Source organism: Anomaloglossus baeobatrachus, unplaced genomic scaffold (assembly GCF_048569485.1).
Source record: "Anomaloglossus baeobatrachus isolate aAnoBae1 unplaced genomic scaffold, aAnoBae1.hap1 Scaffold_573, whole genome shotgun sequence".
Lineage (NCBI taxonomy): Eukaryota > Metazoa > Chordata > Amphibia > Anura > Aromobatidae > Anomaloglossus > Anomaloglossus baeobatrachus.
The window spans coordinates 121,846-137,551 of NW_027444935.1; the positions used below are offsets into that span (position 1 = coordinate 121,846).

At 46.7% G+C, this 15,706-nt stretch overlaps 12 non-coding genes across 12 annotated transcripts; all 12 read right to left on the minus strand.

Moving 5' to 3' along the window:
- Positions 1-484: 484 nt before the first annotated feature.
- LOC142284681 (U2 spliceosomal RNA) lies at positions 485-675 on the minus strand. The gene has a single exon (XR_012746167.1). It is a non-coding gene; the product is annotated as a U2 spliceosomal RNA (small nuclear RNA).
- A 1,117-nt stretch (positions 676-1,792) lies between these two features.
- On the minus strand, positions 1,793-1,983 carry LOC142284683 (U2 spliceosomal RNA). The gene has a single exon (XR_012746169.1). It is a non-coding gene; the product is annotated as a U2 spliceosomal RNA (small nuclear RNA).
- A 1,117-nt stretch (positions 1,984-3,100) lies between these two features.
- On the minus strand, positions 3,101-3,291 carry LOC142284684 (U2 spliceosomal RNA). The gene has a single exon (XR_012746170.1). It is a non-coding gene; the product is annotated as a U2 spliceosomal RNA (small nuclear RNA).
- A 1,117-nt stretch (positions 3,292-4,408) lies between these two features.
- Positions 4,409-4,599, minus strand: LOC142284685 (U2 spliceosomal RNA). Its single transcript, XR_012746171.1, has one exon. It is a non-coding gene; the product is annotated as a U2 spliceosomal RNA (small nuclear RNA).
- A 1,117-nt stretch (positions 4,600-5,716) lies between these two features.
- Positions 5,717-5,907, minus strand: LOC142284686 (U2 spliceosomal RNA). The gene has a single exon (XR_012746173.1). It is a non-coding gene; the product is annotated as a U2 spliceosomal RNA (small nuclear RNA).
- A 1,117-nt stretch (positions 5,908-7,024) lies between these two features.
- On the minus strand, positions 7,025-7,215 carry LOC142284726 (U2 spliceosomal RNA). Its single transcript, XR_012746211.1, has one exon. It is a non-coding gene; the product is annotated as a U2 spliceosomal RNA (small nuclear RNA).
- A 1,117-nt stretch (positions 7,216-8,332) lies between these two features.
- On the minus strand, positions 8,333-8,523 carry LOC142284687 (U2 spliceosomal RNA). The gene has a single exon (XR_012746174.1). It is a non-coding gene; the product is annotated as a U2 spliceosomal RNA (small nuclear RNA).
- Positions 8,524-9,640: 1,117 nt separating this feature from the next.
- Positions 9,641-9,831, minus strand: LOC142284688 (U2 spliceosomal RNA). Its single transcript, XR_012746175.1, has one exon. It is a non-coding gene; the product is annotated as a U2 spliceosomal RNA (small nuclear RNA).
- Positions 9,832-10,948: 1,117 nt separating this feature from the next.
- LOC142284689 (U2 spliceosomal RNA) lies at positions 10,949-11,139 on the minus strand. The gene has a single exon (XR_012746176.1). It is a non-coding gene; the product is annotated as a U2 spliceosomal RNA (small nuclear RNA).
- A 1,117-nt stretch (positions 11,140-12,256) lies between these two features.
- On the minus strand, positions 12,257-12,447 carry LOC142284690 (U2 spliceosomal RNA). The gene has a single exon (XR_012746177.1). It is a non-coding gene; the product is annotated as a U2 spliceosomal RNA (small nuclear RNA).
- A 1,117-nt stretch (positions 12,448-13,564) lies between these two features.
- LOC142284691 (U2 spliceosomal RNA) lies at positions 13,565-13,755 on the minus strand. Its single transcript, XR_012746178.1, has one exon. It is a non-coding gene; the product is annotated as a U2 spliceosomal RNA (small nuclear RNA).
- Positions 13,756-14,872: 1,117 nt separating this feature from the next.
- On the minus strand, positions 14,873-15,063 carry LOC142284738 (U2 spliceosomal RNA). Its single transcript, XR_012746222.1, has one exon. It is a non-coding gene; the product is annotated as a U2 spliceosomal RNA (small nuclear RNA).
- Positions 15,064-15,706: the final 643 nt, after the last annotated feature.

A 15,706-nucleotide genomic window follows, 5' to 3' on the forward strand; every position in this document is an offset into this window, starting at 1 on the left:
GGCAGGCTACAGAAAAGCTTACTAACAAAGGTTAGAGAGGGGCTTTCTCAGAGGGCTTTTTACAGTTTGTCTATTCCCAATTAGCCGGTTTAGTATACTTAATGAAAGTACTAATTCTTTCATAGGCCGCCCATTCTTAGTATTTGACGTTCAGGTAACAACAGGTAACTTTATTTGGAGTGGAAGCAGAGAGATAACACCAGATGCCAATTGTAGATCCTCTCACACCTGTGGTCACTGCAGCATCTGACTCCACTTTGTCCAAAAGGGATCTATTCCATTCAATTACACATGATCTAGATTAGACTGACAACAAGATACTGCACGGGACATAGCAGAGTTGGTGAAGTTGAGTGGTGATGAGTTTGCTATTTGGATGAATAAAGCAAGTAAAAAGTGTGTTAGATAAAAATTCATTTCAATTCGCTAATCGGGCTAATATGAATCAGGTGAATCGAGTTCTGCTTTTGGAAACTGGGTTAAGAAGGGGTGCACCGTTCCTGGAGGTACTGCAATACCAGGTCAATGCGTGGAGTGGACAGAGCAAGCTCTTTTTCCATCTCCCTGTTCTAAAAATCCATTTAATATATGGTCCCCAGATAGGGGACGTATCAGATATTAAACTGATAAGAACAGATACTACACTTGATCTTAGCCAAAAGGCCGAGAAGCGATAACCAGAATTGGTTTGGGCCTCGAGTGGCACCCTGGCCTATGCCGGACACATCTTAGGGAGAGAGAGCGAGAGGGAGACAAACCCACGCCTACACAAGACATTTTGTCACCCAAGCCAACCCTTGAAAAGGCTGCTTTGCAGAGCAAAAACAAGAAGAATGGTGCGTTTTGCAGCCGCCGCCCACTGCAATGAATCTGAATAACTCCTCCTTTAGGGCGCAAGCAACTCCCCTCCCCCTTGCAGTCTTTCCAATTCACGATACAAAAAGACGGACAGGACAGGTTGCCTGACTTTCCGTCACTGCCACCCTTTGCCATCCTTACCCGTAGAAAGCCCTTTCATCATCCCCAAACCCTAATCTTTTCCCTTTCCTTCCCAGCCCCCAAACCCTGCCCTCTGTACCTTTCTCACCACCCGCTTCCCTTCTCCTGTCATCCCCCTACCACCCGGGAAAAAAAGAGATTGCCCCCTCCTTCCACTAGCCCACCCTCCCACCCAAAGAACAACTTCTTCTGCGCAGCTTGTTTTCTAGGCAGCAGCGCTATTGTGATGTCATCGGGGGGCATTGTGACAAGCCGCCAGTGTTCCGTCTCTTCATGTTGTGCACTGTTCAAACCGAAAATACATCAACAGGCAGGCTACAGAAAAGCTTACTAACAAAGGTTAGAGAGGGGCTTTCTCAGAGGGCTTTTTACAGTTTGTCTATTCCCAATTAGCCGGTTTAGTATACTTAATGAAAGTACTAATTCTTTCATAGGCCGCCCATTCTTAGTATTTGACGTTCAGGTAACAACAGGTAACTTTATTTGGAGTGGAAGCAGAGAGATAACACCAGATGCCAATTGTAGATCCTCTCACACCTGTGGTCACTGCAGCATCTGACTCCACTTTGTCCAAAAGGGATCTATTCCATTCAATTACACATGATCTAGATTAGACTGACAACAAGATACTGCACGGGACATAGCAGAGTTGGTGAAGTTGAGTGGTGATGAGTTTGCTATTTGGATGAATAAAGCAAGTAAAAAGTGTGTTAGATAAAAATTCATTTCAATTCGCTAATCGGGCTAATATGAATCAGGTGAATCGAGTTCTGCTTTTGGAAACTGGGTTAAGAAGGGGTGCACCGTTCCTGGAGGTACTGCAATACCAGGTCAATGCGTGGAGTGGACAGAGCAAGCTCTTTTTCCATCTCCCTGTTCTAAAAATCCATTTAATATATGGTCCCCAGATAGGGGACGTATCAGATATTAAACTGATAAGAACAGATACTACACTTGATCTTAGCCAAAAGGCCGAGAAGCGATAACCAGAATTGGTTTGGGCCTCGAGTGGCACCCTGGCCTATGCCGGACACATCTTAGGGAGAGAGAGCGAGAGGGAGACAAACCCACGCCTACACAAGACATTTTGTCACCCAAGCCAACCCTTGAAAAGGCTGCTTTGCAGAGCAAAAACAAGAAGAATGGTGCGTTTTGCAGCCGCCGCCCACTGCAATGAATCTGAATAACTCCTCCTTTAGGGCGCAAGCAACTCCCCTCCCCCTTGCAGTCTTTCCAATTCACGATACAAAAAGACGGACAGGACAGGTTGCCTGACTTTCCGTCACTGCCACCCTTTGCCATCCTTACCCGTAGAAAGCCCTTTCATCATCCCCAAACCCTAATCTTTTCCCTTTCCTTCCCAGCCCCCAAACCCTGCCCTCTGTACCTTTCTCACCACCCGCTTCCCTTCTCCTGTCATCCCCCTACCACCCGGGAAAAAAAGAGATTGCCCCCTCCTTCCACTAGCCCACCCTCCCACCCAAAGAACAACTTCTTCTGCGCAGCTTGTTTTCTAGGCAGCAGCGCTATTGTGATGTCATCGGGGGGCATTGTGACAAGCCGCCAGTGTTCCGTCTCTTCATGTTGTGCACTGTTCAAACCGAAAATACATCAACAGGCAGGCTACAGAAAAGCTTACTAACAAAGGTTAGAGAGGGGCTTTCTCAGAGGGCTTTTTACAGTTTGTCTATTCCCAATTAGCCGGTTTAGTATACTTAATGAAAGTACTAATTCTTTCATAGGCCGCCCATTCTTAGTATTTGACGTTCAGGTAACAACAGGTAACTTTATTTGGAGTGGAAGCAGAGAGATAACACCAGATGCCAATTGTAGATCCTCTCACACCTGTGGTCACTGCAGCATCTGACTCCACTTTGTCCAAAAGGGATCTATTCCATTCAATTACACATGATCTAGATTAGACTGACAACAAGATACTGCACGGGACATAGCAGAGTTGGTGAAGTTGAGTGGTGATGAGTTTGCTATTTGGATGAATAAAGCAAGTAAAAAGTGTGTTAGATAAAAATTCATTTCAATTCGCTAATCGGGCTAATATGAATCAGGTGAATCGAGTTCTGCTTTTGGAAACTGGGTTAAGAAGGGGTGCACCGTTCCTGGAGGTACTGCAATACCAGGTCAATGCGTGGAGTGGACAGAGCAAGCTCTTTTTCCATCTCCCTGTTCTAAAAATCCATTTAATATATGGTCCCCAGATAGGGGACGTATCAGATATTAAACTGATAAGAACAGATACTACACTTGATCTTAGCCAAAAGGCCGAGAAGCGATAACCAGAATTGGTTTGGGCCTCGAGTGGCACCCTGGCCTATGCCGGACACATCTTAGGGAGAGAGAGCGAGAGGGAGACAAACCCACGCCTACACAAGACATTTTGTCACCCAAGCCAACCCTTGAAAAGGCTGCTTTGCAGAGCAAAAACAAGAAGAATGGTGCGTTTTGCAGCCGCCGCCCACTGCAATGAATCTGAATAACTCCTCCTTTAGGGCGCAAGCAACTCCCCTCCCCCTTGCAGTCTTTCCAATTCACGATACAAAAAGACGGACAGGACAGGTTGCCTGACTTTCCGTCACTGCCACCCTTTGCCATCCTTACCCGTAGAAAGCCCTTTCATCATCCCCAAACCCTAATCTTTTCCCTTTCCTTCCCAGCCCCCAAACCCTGCCCTCTGTACCTTTCTCACCACCCGCTTCCCTTCTCCTGTCATCCCCCTACCACCCGGGAAAAAAAGAGATTGCCCCCTCCTTCCACTAGCCCACCCTCCCACCCAAAGAACAACTTCTTCTGCGCAGCTTGTTTTCTAGGCAGCAGCGCTATTGTGATGTCATCGGGGGGCATTATGACAAGCCGCCAGTGTTCCGTCTCTTCATGTTGTGCACTGTTCAAACCGAAAATCCATCAACAGGCAGGCTACAGAAAAGCTTACTAACAAAGGTTAGAGAGGGGCTTTCTCAGAGGGCTTTTTACAGTTTGTCTATTCCCAATTAGCCGGTTTAGTATACTTAATGAAAGTACTAATTCTTTCATAGGCCGCCCATTCTTAGTATTTGACGTTCAGGTAACAACAGGTAACTTTATTTGGAGTGGAAGCAGAGAGATAACACCAGATGCCAATTGTAGATCCTCTCACACCTGTGGTCACTGCAGCATCTGACTCCACTTTGTCCAAAAGGGATCTATTCCATTCAATTACACATGATCTAGATTAGACTGACAACAAGATACTGCACGGGACATAGCAGAGTTGGTGAAGTTGAGTGGTGATGAGTTTGCTATTTGGATGAATAAAGCAAGTAAAAAGTGTGTTAGATAAAAATTCATTTCAATTCGCTAATCGGGCTAATATGAATCAGGTGAATCGAGTTCTGCTTTTGGAAACTGGGTTAAGAAGGGGTGCACCGTTCCTGGAGGTACTGCAATACCAGGTCAATGCGTGGAGTGGACAGAGCAAGCTCTTTTTCCATCTCCCTGTTCTAAAAATCCATTTAATATATGGTCCCCAGATAGGGGACGTATCAGATATTAAACTGATAAGAACAGATACTACACTTGATCTTAGCCAAAAGGCCGAGAAGCGATAACCAGAATTGGTTTGGGCCTCGAGTGGCACCCTGGCCTATGCCGGACACATCTTAGGGAGAGAGAGCGAGAGGGAGACAAACCCACGCCTACACAAGACATTTTGTCACCCAAGCCAACCCTTGAAAAGGCTGCTTTGCAGAGCAAAAACAAGAAGAATGGTGCGTTTTGCAGCCGCCGCCCACTGCAATGAATCTGAATAACTCCTCCTTTAGGGCGCAAGCAACTCCCCTCCCCCTTGCAGTCTTTCCAATTCACGATACAAAAAGACGGACAGGACAGGTTGCCTGACTTTCCGTCACTGCCACCCTTTGCCATCCTTACCCGTAGAAAGCCCTTTCATCATCCCCAAACCCTAATCTTTTCCCTTTCCTTCCCAGCCCCCAAACCCTGCCCTCTGTACCTTTCTCACCACCTGCTTCCCTTCTCCTGTCATCCCCCTACCACCCGGGAAAAAAAGAGATTGCCCCCTCCTTCCACTAGCCCACCCTCCCACCCAAAGAACAACTTCTTCTGCGCAGCTTGTTTTCTAGGCAGCAGCGCTATTGTGATGTCATCGGGGGGCATTGTGACAAGCCGCCAGTGTTCCGTCTCTTCATGTTGTGCACTGTTCAAACCGAAAATACATCAACAGGCAGGCTACAGAAAAGCTTACTAACAAAGGTTAGAGAGGGGCTTTCTCAGAGGGCTTTTTACAGTTTGTCTATTCCCAATTAGCCGGTTTAGTATACTTAATGAAAGTACTAATTCTTTCATAGGCCGCCCATTCTTAGTATTTGACGTTCAGGTAACAACAGGTAACTTTATTTGGAGTGGAAGCAGAGAGATAACACCAGATGCCAATTGTAGATCCTCTCACACCTGTGGTCACTGCAGCATCTGACTCCACTTTGTCCAAAAGGGATCTATTCCATTCAATTACACATGATCTAGATTAGACTGACAACAAGATACTGCACGGGACATAGCAGAGTTGGTGAAGTTGAGTGGTGATGAGTTTGCTATTTGGATGAATAAAGCAAGTAAAAAGTGTGTTAGATAAAAATTCATTTCAATTCGCTAATCGGGCTAATATGAATCAGGTGAATCGAGTTCTGCTTTTGGAAACTGGGTTAAGAAGGGGTGCACCGTTCCTGGAGGTACTGCAATACCAGGTCAATGCGTGGAGTGGACAGAGCAAGCTCTTTTTCCATCTCCCTGTTCTAAAAATCCATTTAATATATGGTCCCCAGATAGGGGACGTATCAGATATTAAACTGATAAGAACAGATACTACACTTGATCTTAGCCAAAAGGCCGAGAAGCGATAACCAGAATTGGTTTGGGCCTCGAGTGGCACCCTGGCCTATGCCGGACACATCTTAGGGAGAGAGAGCGAGAGGGAGACAAACCCACGCCTACACAAGACATTTTGTCACCCAAGCCAACCCTTGAAAAGGCTGCTTTGCAGAGCAAAAACAAGAAGAATGGTGCGTTTTGCAGCCGCCGCCCACTGCAATGAATCTGAATAACTCCTCCTTTAGGGCGCAAGCAACTCCCCTCCCCCTTGCAGTCTTTCCAATTCACGATACAAAAAGACGGACAGGACAGGTTGCCTGACTTTCCGTCACTGCCACCCTTTGCCATCCTTACCCGTAGAAAGCCCTTTCATCATCCCCAAACCCTAATCTTTTCCCTTTCCTTCCCAGCCCCCAAACCCTGCCCTCTGTACCTTTCTCACCACCCGCTTCCCTTCTCCTGTCATCCCCCTACCACCCGGGAAAAAAAGAGATTGCCCCCTCCTTCCACTAGCCCACCCTCCCACCCAAAGAACAACTTCTTCTGCGCAGCTTGTTTTCTAGGCAGCAGCGCTATTGTGATGTCATCGGGGGGCATTGTGACAAGCCGCCAGTGTTCCGTCTCTTCATGTTGTGCACTGTTCAAACCGAAAATACATCAACAGGCAGGCTACAGAAAAGCTTACTAACAAAGGTTAGAGAGGGGCTTTCTCAGAGGGCTTTTTACAGTTTGTCTATTCCCAATTAGCCGGTTTAGTATACTTAATGAAAGTACTAATTCTTTCATAGGCCGCCCATTCTTAGTATTTGACGTTCAGGTAACAACAGGTAACTTTATTTGGAGTGGAAGCAGAGAGATAACACCAGATGCCAATTGTAGATCCTCTCACACCTGTGGTCACTGCAGCATCTGACTCCACTTTGTCCAAAAGGGATCTATTCCATTCAATTACACATGATCTAGATTAGACTGACAACAAGATACTGCACGGGACATAGCAGAGTTGGTGAAGTTGAGTGGTGATGAGTTTGCTATTTGGATGAATAAAGCAAGTAAAAAGTGTGTTAGATAAAAATTCATTTCAATTCGCTAATCGGGCTAATATGAATCAGGTGAATCGAGTTCTGCTTTTGGAAACTGGGTTAAGAAGGGATGCACCGTTCCTGGAGGTACTGCAATACCAGGTCAATGCGTGGAGTGGACAGAGCAAGCTCTTTTTCCATCTCCCTGTTCTAAAAATCCATTTAATATATGGTCCCCAGATAGGGGACGTATCAGATATTAAACTGATAAGAACAGATACTACACTTGATCTTAGCCAAAAGGCCGAGAAGCGATAACCAGAATTGGTTTGGGCCTCGAGTGGCACCCTGGCCTATGCCGGACACATCTTAGGGAGAGAGAGCGAGAGGGAGACAAACCCACGCCTACACAAGACATTTTGTCACCCAAGCCAACCCTTGAAAAGGCTGCTTTGCAGAGCAAAAACAAGAAGAATGGTGCGTTTTGCAGCCGCCGCCCACTGCAATGAATCTGAATAACTCCTCCTTTAGGGCGCAAGCAACTCCCCTCCCCCTTGCAGTCTTTCCAATTCACGATACAAAAAGACGGACAGGACAGGTTGCCTGACTTTCCGTCACTGCCACCCTTTGCCATCCTTACCCGTAGAAAGCCCTTTCATCATCCCCAAACCCTAATCTTTTCCCTTTCCTTCCCAGCCCCCAAACCCTGCCCTCTGTACCTTTCTCACCACCCGCTTCCCTTCTCCTGTCATCCCCCTACCACCCGGGAAAAAAAGAGATTGCCCCCTCCTTCCACTAGCCCACCCTCCCACCCAAAGAACAACTTCTTCTGCGCAGCTTGTTTTCTAGGCAGCAGCGCTATTGTGATGTCATCGGGGGGCATTGTGACAAGCCGCCAGTGTTCCGTCTCTTCATGTTGTGCACTGTTCAAACCGAAAATACATCAACAGGCAGGCTACAGAAAAGCTTACTAACAAAGGTTAGAGAGGGGCTTTCTCAGAGGGCTTTTTACAGTTTGTCTATTCCCAATTAGCCGGTTTAGTATACTTAATGAAAGTACTAATTCTTTCATAGGCCGCCCATTCTTAGTATTTGACGTTCAGGTAACAACAGGTAACTTTATTTGGAGTGGAAGCAGAGAGATAACACCAGATGCCAATTGTAGATCCTCTCACACCTGTGGTCACTGCAGCATCTGACTCCACTTTGTCCAAAAGGGATCTATTCCATTCAATTACACATGATCTAGATTAGACTGACAACAAGATACTGCACGGGACATAGCAGAGTTGGTGAAGTTGAGTGGTGATGAGTTTGCTATTTGGATGAATAAAGCAAGTAAAAAGTGTGTTAGATAAAAATTCATTTCAATTCGCTAATCGGGCTAATATGAATCAGGTGAATCGAGTTCTGCTTTTGGAAACTGGGTTAAGAAGGGGTGCACCGTTCCTGGAGGTACTGCAATACCAGGTCAATGCGTGGAGTGGACAGAGCAAGCTCTTTTTCCATCTCCCTGTTCTAAAAATCCATTTAATATATGGTCCCCAGATAGGGGACGTATCAGATATTAAACTGATAAGAACAGATACTACACTTGATCTTAGCCAAAAGGCCGAGAAGCGATAACCAGAATTGGTTTGGGCCTCGAGTGGCACCCTGGCCTATGCCGGACACATCTTAGGGAGAGAGAGCGAGAGGGAGACAAACCCACGCCTACACAAGACATTTTGTCACCCAAGCCAACCCTTGAAAAGGCTGCTTTGCAGAGCAAAAACAAGAAGAATGGTGCGTTTTGCAGCCGCCGCCCACTGCAATGAATCTGAATAACTCCTCCTTTAGGGCGCAAGCAACTCCCCTCCCCCTTGCAGTCTTTCCAATTCACGATACAAAAAGACGGACAGGACAGGTTGCCTGACTTTCCGTCACTGCCACCCTTTGCCATCCTTACCCGTAGAAAGCCCTTTCATCATCCCCAAACCCTAATCTTTTCCCTTTCCTTCCCAGCCCCCAAACCCTGCCCTCTGTACCTTTCTCACCACCCGCTTCCCTTCTCCTGTCATCCCCCTACCACCCGGGAAAAAAAGAGATTGCCCCCTCCTTCCACTAGCCCACCCTCCCACCCAAAGAACAACTTCTTCTGCGCAGCTTGTTTTCTAGGCAGCAGCGCTATTGTGATGTCATCGGGGGGCATTGTGACAAGCCGCCAGTGTTCCGTCTCTTCATGTTGTGCACTGTTCAAACCGAAAATACATCAACAGGCAGGCTACAGAAAAGCTTACTAACAAAGGTTAGAGAGGGGCTTTCTCAGAGGGCTTTTTACAGTTTGTCTATTCCCAATTAGCCGGTTTAGTATACTTAATGAAAGTACTAATTCTTTCATAGGCCGCCCATTCTTAGTATTTGACGTTCAGGTAACAACAGGTAACTTTATTTGGAGTGGAAGCAGAGAGATAACACCAGATGCCAATTGTAGATCCTCTCACACCTGTGGTCACTGCAGCATCTGACTCCACTTTGTCCAAAAGGGATCTATTCCATTCAATTACACATGATCTAGATTAGACTGACAACAAGATACTGCACGGGACATAGCAGAGTTGGTGAAGTTGAGTGGTGATGAGTTTGCTATTTGGATGAATAAAGCAAGTAAAAAGTGTGTTAGATAAAAATTCATTTCAATTCGCTAATCGGGCTAATATGAATCAGGTGAATCGAGTTCTGCTTTTGGAAACTGGGTTAAGAAGGGGTGCACCGTTCCTGGAGGTACTGCAATACCAGGTCAATGCGTGGAGTGGACAGAGCAAGCTCTTTTTCCATCTCCCTGTTCTAAAAATCCATTTAATATATGGTCCCCAGATAGGGGACGTATCAGATATTAAACTGATAAGAACAGATACTACACTTGATCTTAGCCAAAAGGCCGAGAAGCGATAACCAGAATTGGTTTGGGCCTCGAGTGGCACCCTGGCCTATGCCGGACACATCTTAGGGAGAGAGAGCGAGAGGGAGACAAACCCACGCCTACACAAGACATTTTGTCACCCAAGCCAACCCTTGAAAAGGCTGCTTTGCAGAGCAAAAACAAGAAGAATGGTGCGTTTTGCAGCCGCCGCCCACTGCAATGAATCTGAATAACTCCTCCTTTAGGGCGCAAGCAACTCCCCTCCCCCTTGCAGTCTTTCCAATTCACGATACAAAAAGACGGACAGGACAGGTTGCCTGACTTTCCGTCACTGCCACCCTTTGCCATCCTTACCCGTAGAAAGCCCTTTCATCATCCCCAAACCCTAATCTTTTCCCTTTCCTTCCCAGCCCCCAAACCCTGCCCTCTGTACCTTTCTCACCACCCGCTTCCCTTCTCCTGTCATCCCCCTACCACCCGGGAAAAAAAGAGATTGCCCCCTCCTTCCACTAGCCCACCCTCCCACCCAAAGAACAACTTCTTCTGCGCAGCTTGTTTTCTAGGCAGCAGCGCTATTGTGATGTCATCGGGGGGCATTGTGACAAGCCGCCAGTGTTCCGTCTCTTCATGTTGTGCACTGTTCAAACCGAAAATACATCAACAGGCAGGCTACAGAAAAGCTTACTAACAAAGGTTAGAGAGGGGCTTTCTCAGAGGGCTTTTTACAGTTTGTCTATTCCCAATTAGCCGGTTTAGTATACTTAATGAAAGTACTAATTCTTTCATAGGCTGCCCATTCTTAGTATTTGACGTTCAGGTAACAACAGGTAACTTTATTTGGAGTGGAAGCAGAGAGATAACACCAGATGCCAATTGTAGATCCTCTCACACCTGTGGTCACTGCAGCATCTGACTCCACTTTGTCCAAAAGGGATCTATTCCATTCAATTACACATGATCTAGATTAGACTGACAACAAGATACTGCACGGGACATAGCAGAGTTGGTGAAGTTGAGTGGTGATGAGTTTGCTATTTGGATGAATAAAGCAAGTAAAAAGTGTGTTAGATAAAAATTCATTTCAATTCGCTAATCGGGCTAATATGAATCAGGTGAATCGAGTTCTGCTTTTGGAAACTGGGTTAAGAAGGGGTGCACCGTTCCTGGAGGTACTGCAATACCAGGTCAATGCGTGGAGTGGACAGAGCAAGCTCTTTTTCCATCTCCCTGTTCTAAAAATCCATTTAATATATGGTCCCCAGATAGGGGACGTATCAGATATTAAACTGATAAGAACAGATACTACACTTGATCTTAGCCAAAAGGCCGAGAAGCGATAACCAGAATTGGTTTGGGCCTCGAGTGGCACCCTGGCCTATGCCGGACACATCTTAGGGAGAGAGAGCGAGAGGGAGACAAACCCACGCCTACACAAGACATTTTGTCACCCAAGCCAACCCTTGAAAAGGCTGCTTTGCAGAGCAAAAACAAGAAGAATGGTGCGTTTTGCAGCCGCCGCCCACTGCAATGAATCTGAATAACTCCTCCTTTAGGGCGCAAGCAACTCCCCTCCCCCTTGCAGTCTTTCCAATTCACGATACAAAAAGACGGACAGGACAGGTTGCCTGACTTTCCGTCACTGCCACCCTTTGCCATCCTTACCCGTAGAAAGCCCTTTCATCATCCCCAAACCCTAATCTTTTCCCTTTCCTTCCCAGCCCCCAAACCCTGCCCTCTGTACCTTTCTCACCACCCGCTTCCCTTCTCCTGTCATCCCCCTACCACCCGGGAAAAAAAGAGATTGCCCCCTCCTTCCACTAGCCCACCCTCCCACCCAAAGAACAACTTCTTCTGCGCAGCTTGTTTTCTAGGCAGCAGCGCTATTGTGATGTCATCGGGGGGCATTGTGACAAGCCGCCAGTGTTCCGTCTCTTCATGTTGTGCACTGTTCAAACCGAAAATACATCAACAGGCAGGCTACAGAAAAGCTTACTAACAAAGGTTAGAGAGGGGCTTTCTCAGAGGGCTTTTTACAGTTTGTCTATTCCCAATTAGCCGGTTTAGTATACTTAATGAAAGTACTAATTCTTTCATAGGCCGCCCATTCTTAGTATTTGACGTTCAGGTAACAACAGGTAACTTTATTTGGAGTGGAAGCAGAGAGATAACACCAGATGCCAATTGTAGATCCTCTCACACCTGTGGTCACTGCAGCATCTGACTCCACTTTGTCCAAAAGGGATCTATTCCATTCAATTACACATGATCTAGATTAGACTGACAACAAGATACTGCACGGGACATAGCAGAGTTGGTGAAGTTGAGTGGTGATGAGTTTGCTATTTGGATGAATAAAGCAAGTAAAAAGTGTGTTAGATAAAAATTCATTTCAATTCGCTAATCGGGCTAATATGAATCAGGTGAATCGAGTTCTGCTTTTGGAAACTGGGTTAAGAAGGGGTGCACCGTTCCTGGAGGTACTGCAATACCAGGTCAATGCGTGGAGTGGACAGAGCAAGCTCTTTTTCCATCTCCCTGTTCTAAAAATCCATTTAATATATGGTCCCCAGATAGGGGACGTATCAGATATTAAACTGATAAGAACAGATACTACACTTGATCTTAGCCAAAAGGCCGAGAAGCGATAACCAGAATTGGTTTGGGCCTCGAGTGGCACCCTGGCCTATGCCGGACACATCTTAGGGAGAGAGAGCGAGAGGGAGACAAACCCACGCCTACACAAGACATTTTGTCACCCAAGCCAACCCTTGAAAAGGCTGCTTTGCAGAGCAAAAACAAGAAGAATGGTGCGTTTTGCAGCCGCCGCCCACTGCAATGAATCTGAATAACTCCTCCTTTAGGGCGCAAGCAACTCCCCTCCCCCTTGCAGTCTTTCCAATTCACGATACAAAAAGACGGACAGGACAGGTTGCCTGACTTTCCGTCACTGCCACCCTTTGCCATCCTTACCCGTAGAAAGCCCTTTCATCATCCCCAAACCCTAATCTTTTCCCTTTCCTTCCCAGCCCCCAAACCCTGCCCTCTGTACCTTTCTCACCACCCGCTTCCCTTCTCCTGTCATCCCCCTACCACCCGGGAAAAAAAGAGATTGCCCCCTCCTTCCACTAGCCCACCCTCCCACCCAAAGAACAACTTCTTCTGCGCAGCTTGTTTTCTAGGCAGCAGCGCTATTGTGATGTCATCGGGGGGCATTGTGACAAGCCGCCAGTGTTCCGTCTCTTCATGTTGTGCACTGTTCAAACCGAAAATACATCAACAGGCAGGCTACAGAAAAGCTTACTAACAAAGGTTAGAGAGGGGCTTTCTCAGAGGGCTTTTTACAGTTTGTCTATTCCCAATTAGCCGGTTTAGTATACTTAATGAAAGTACTAATTCTTTCATAGGCCGCCCATTCTTAGTATTTGACGTTCAGGTAACAACAGGTAACTTTATTTGGAGTGGAAGCAGAGAGATAACACCAGATGCCAATTGTAGATCCTCTCACACCTGTGGTCACTGCAGCATCTGACTCCACTTTGTCCAAAAGGGATCTATTCCATTCAATTACACATGATCTAGATTAGACTGACAACAAGATACTGCACGGGACATAGCAGAGTTGGTGAAGTTGAGTGGTGATGAGTTTGCTATTTGGATGAATAAAGCAAGTAAAAAGTGTGTTAGATAAAAATTCATTTCAATTCGCTAATCGGGCTAATATGAATCAGGTGAATCGAGTTCTGCTTTTGGAAACTGGGTTAAGAAGGGGTGCACCGTTCCTGGAGGTACTGCAATACCAGGTCAATGCGTGGAGTGGACAGAGCAAGCTCTTTTTCCATCTCCCTGTTCTAAAAATCCATTTAATATATGGTCCCCAGATAGGGGACGTATCAGATATTAAACTGATAAGAACAGATACTACACTTGATCTTAGCCAAAAGGCCGAGAAGCGATAACCAGAATTGGTTTGGGCCTCGAGTGGCACCCTGGCCTATGCCGGACACATCTTAGGGAGAGAGAGCGAGAGGGAGACAAACCCACGCCTACACAAGACATTTTGTCACCCAAGCCAACCCTTGAAAAGGCTGCTTTGCAGAGCAAAAACAAGAAGAATGGTGCGTTTTGCAGCCGCCGCCCACTGCAATGAATCTGAATAACTCCTCCTTTAGGGCGCAAGCAACTCCCCTCCCCCTTGCAGTCTTTCCAATTCACGATACAAAAAGACGGACAGGACAGGTTGCCTGACTTTCCGTCACTGCCACCCTTTGCCATCCTTACCCGTAGAAAGCCCTTTCATCATCCCCAAACCCTAATCTTTTCCCTTTCCTTCCCAGCCCCCAAACCCTGCCCTCTGTACCTTTCTCACCACCCGCTTCCCTTCTCCTGTCATCCCCCTACCACCCGGGAAAAAAAGAGATTGCCCCCTCCTTCCACTAGCCCACCCTCCCACCCAAAGAACAACTTCTTCTGCGCAGCTTGTTTTCTAGGCAGCAGCGCTATTGTGATGTCATCGGGGGGCATTGTGACAAGCCGCCAGTGTTCCGTCTCTTCATGTTGTGCACTGTTCAAACCGAAAATACATCAACAGGCAGGCTACAGAAAAGCTTACTAACAAAGGTTAGAGAGGGGCTTTCTCAGAGGGCTTTTTACAGTTTGTCTATTCCCAATTAGCCGGTTTAGTATACTTAATGAAAGTACTAATTCTTTCATAGGCCGCCCATTCTTAGTATTTGACGTTCAGGTAACAACAGGTAACTTTATTTGGAGTGGAAGCAGAGAGATAACACCAGATGCCAATTGTAGATCCTCTCACACCTGTGGTCACTGCAGCATCTGACTCCACTTTGTCCAAAAGGGATCTATTCCATTCAATTACACATGATCTAGATTAGACTGACAACAAGATACTGCACGGGACATAGCAGAGTTGGTGAAGTTGAGTGGTGATGAGTTTGCTATTTGGATGAATAAAGCAAGTAAAAAGTGTGTTAGATAAAAATTCATTTCAATTCGCTAATCGGGCTAATATGAATCAGGTGAATCGAGTTCTGCTTTTGGAAACTGGGTTAAGAAGGGGTGCACCGTTCCTGGAGGTACTGCAATACCAGGTCAATGCGTGGAGTGGACAGAGCAAGCTCTTTTTCCATCTCCCTGTTCTAAAAATCCATTTAATATATGGTCCCCAGATAGGGGACGTATTAGATATTAAACTGATAAGAACAGATACTACACTTGATCTTAGCCAAAAGGCCGAGAAGCGATAACCAGAATTGGTTTGGGCCTCGAGTGGCACCCTGGCCTATGCCGGACACATCTTAGGGAGAGAGAGCGAGAGGGAGACAAACCCACGCCTACACAAGACATTTTGTCACCCAAGCCAACCCTTGAAAAGGCTGCTTTGCAGAGCAAAAACAAGAAGAATGGTGCGTTTTGCAGCCGCCGCCCACTGCAATGAATCTGAATAACTCCTCCTTTAGGGCGCAAGCAACTCCCCTCCCCCTTGCAGTCTTTCCAATTCACGATACAAAAAGACGGACAGGACAGGTTGCCTGACTTTCCGTCACTGCCACCCTTTGCCATCCTTACCCGTAGAAAGCCCTTTCATCATCCCCAAACCCTAATCTTTTCCCTTTCCTTCCCAGCCCCCAAACCCTGCCCTCTGTACCTTTCTCACCACCCGCTTCCCTTCTCCTGTCATCCCCCTACCACCCGGGAAAAAAAGAGATTGCCCCCTCCTTCCACTAGCCCACCCTCCCACCCAAAGAACAACTTCTTCTGCGCAGCTTGTTTTCTAGGCAGCAGCGCTATTGTGATGTCATCGGGGGGCATTGTGACAAGCCGCCAGTGTTCCGTCTCTTCATGTTGTGCACTGTTCAAACCGAAAATACATCAACAGGCAGGCTAC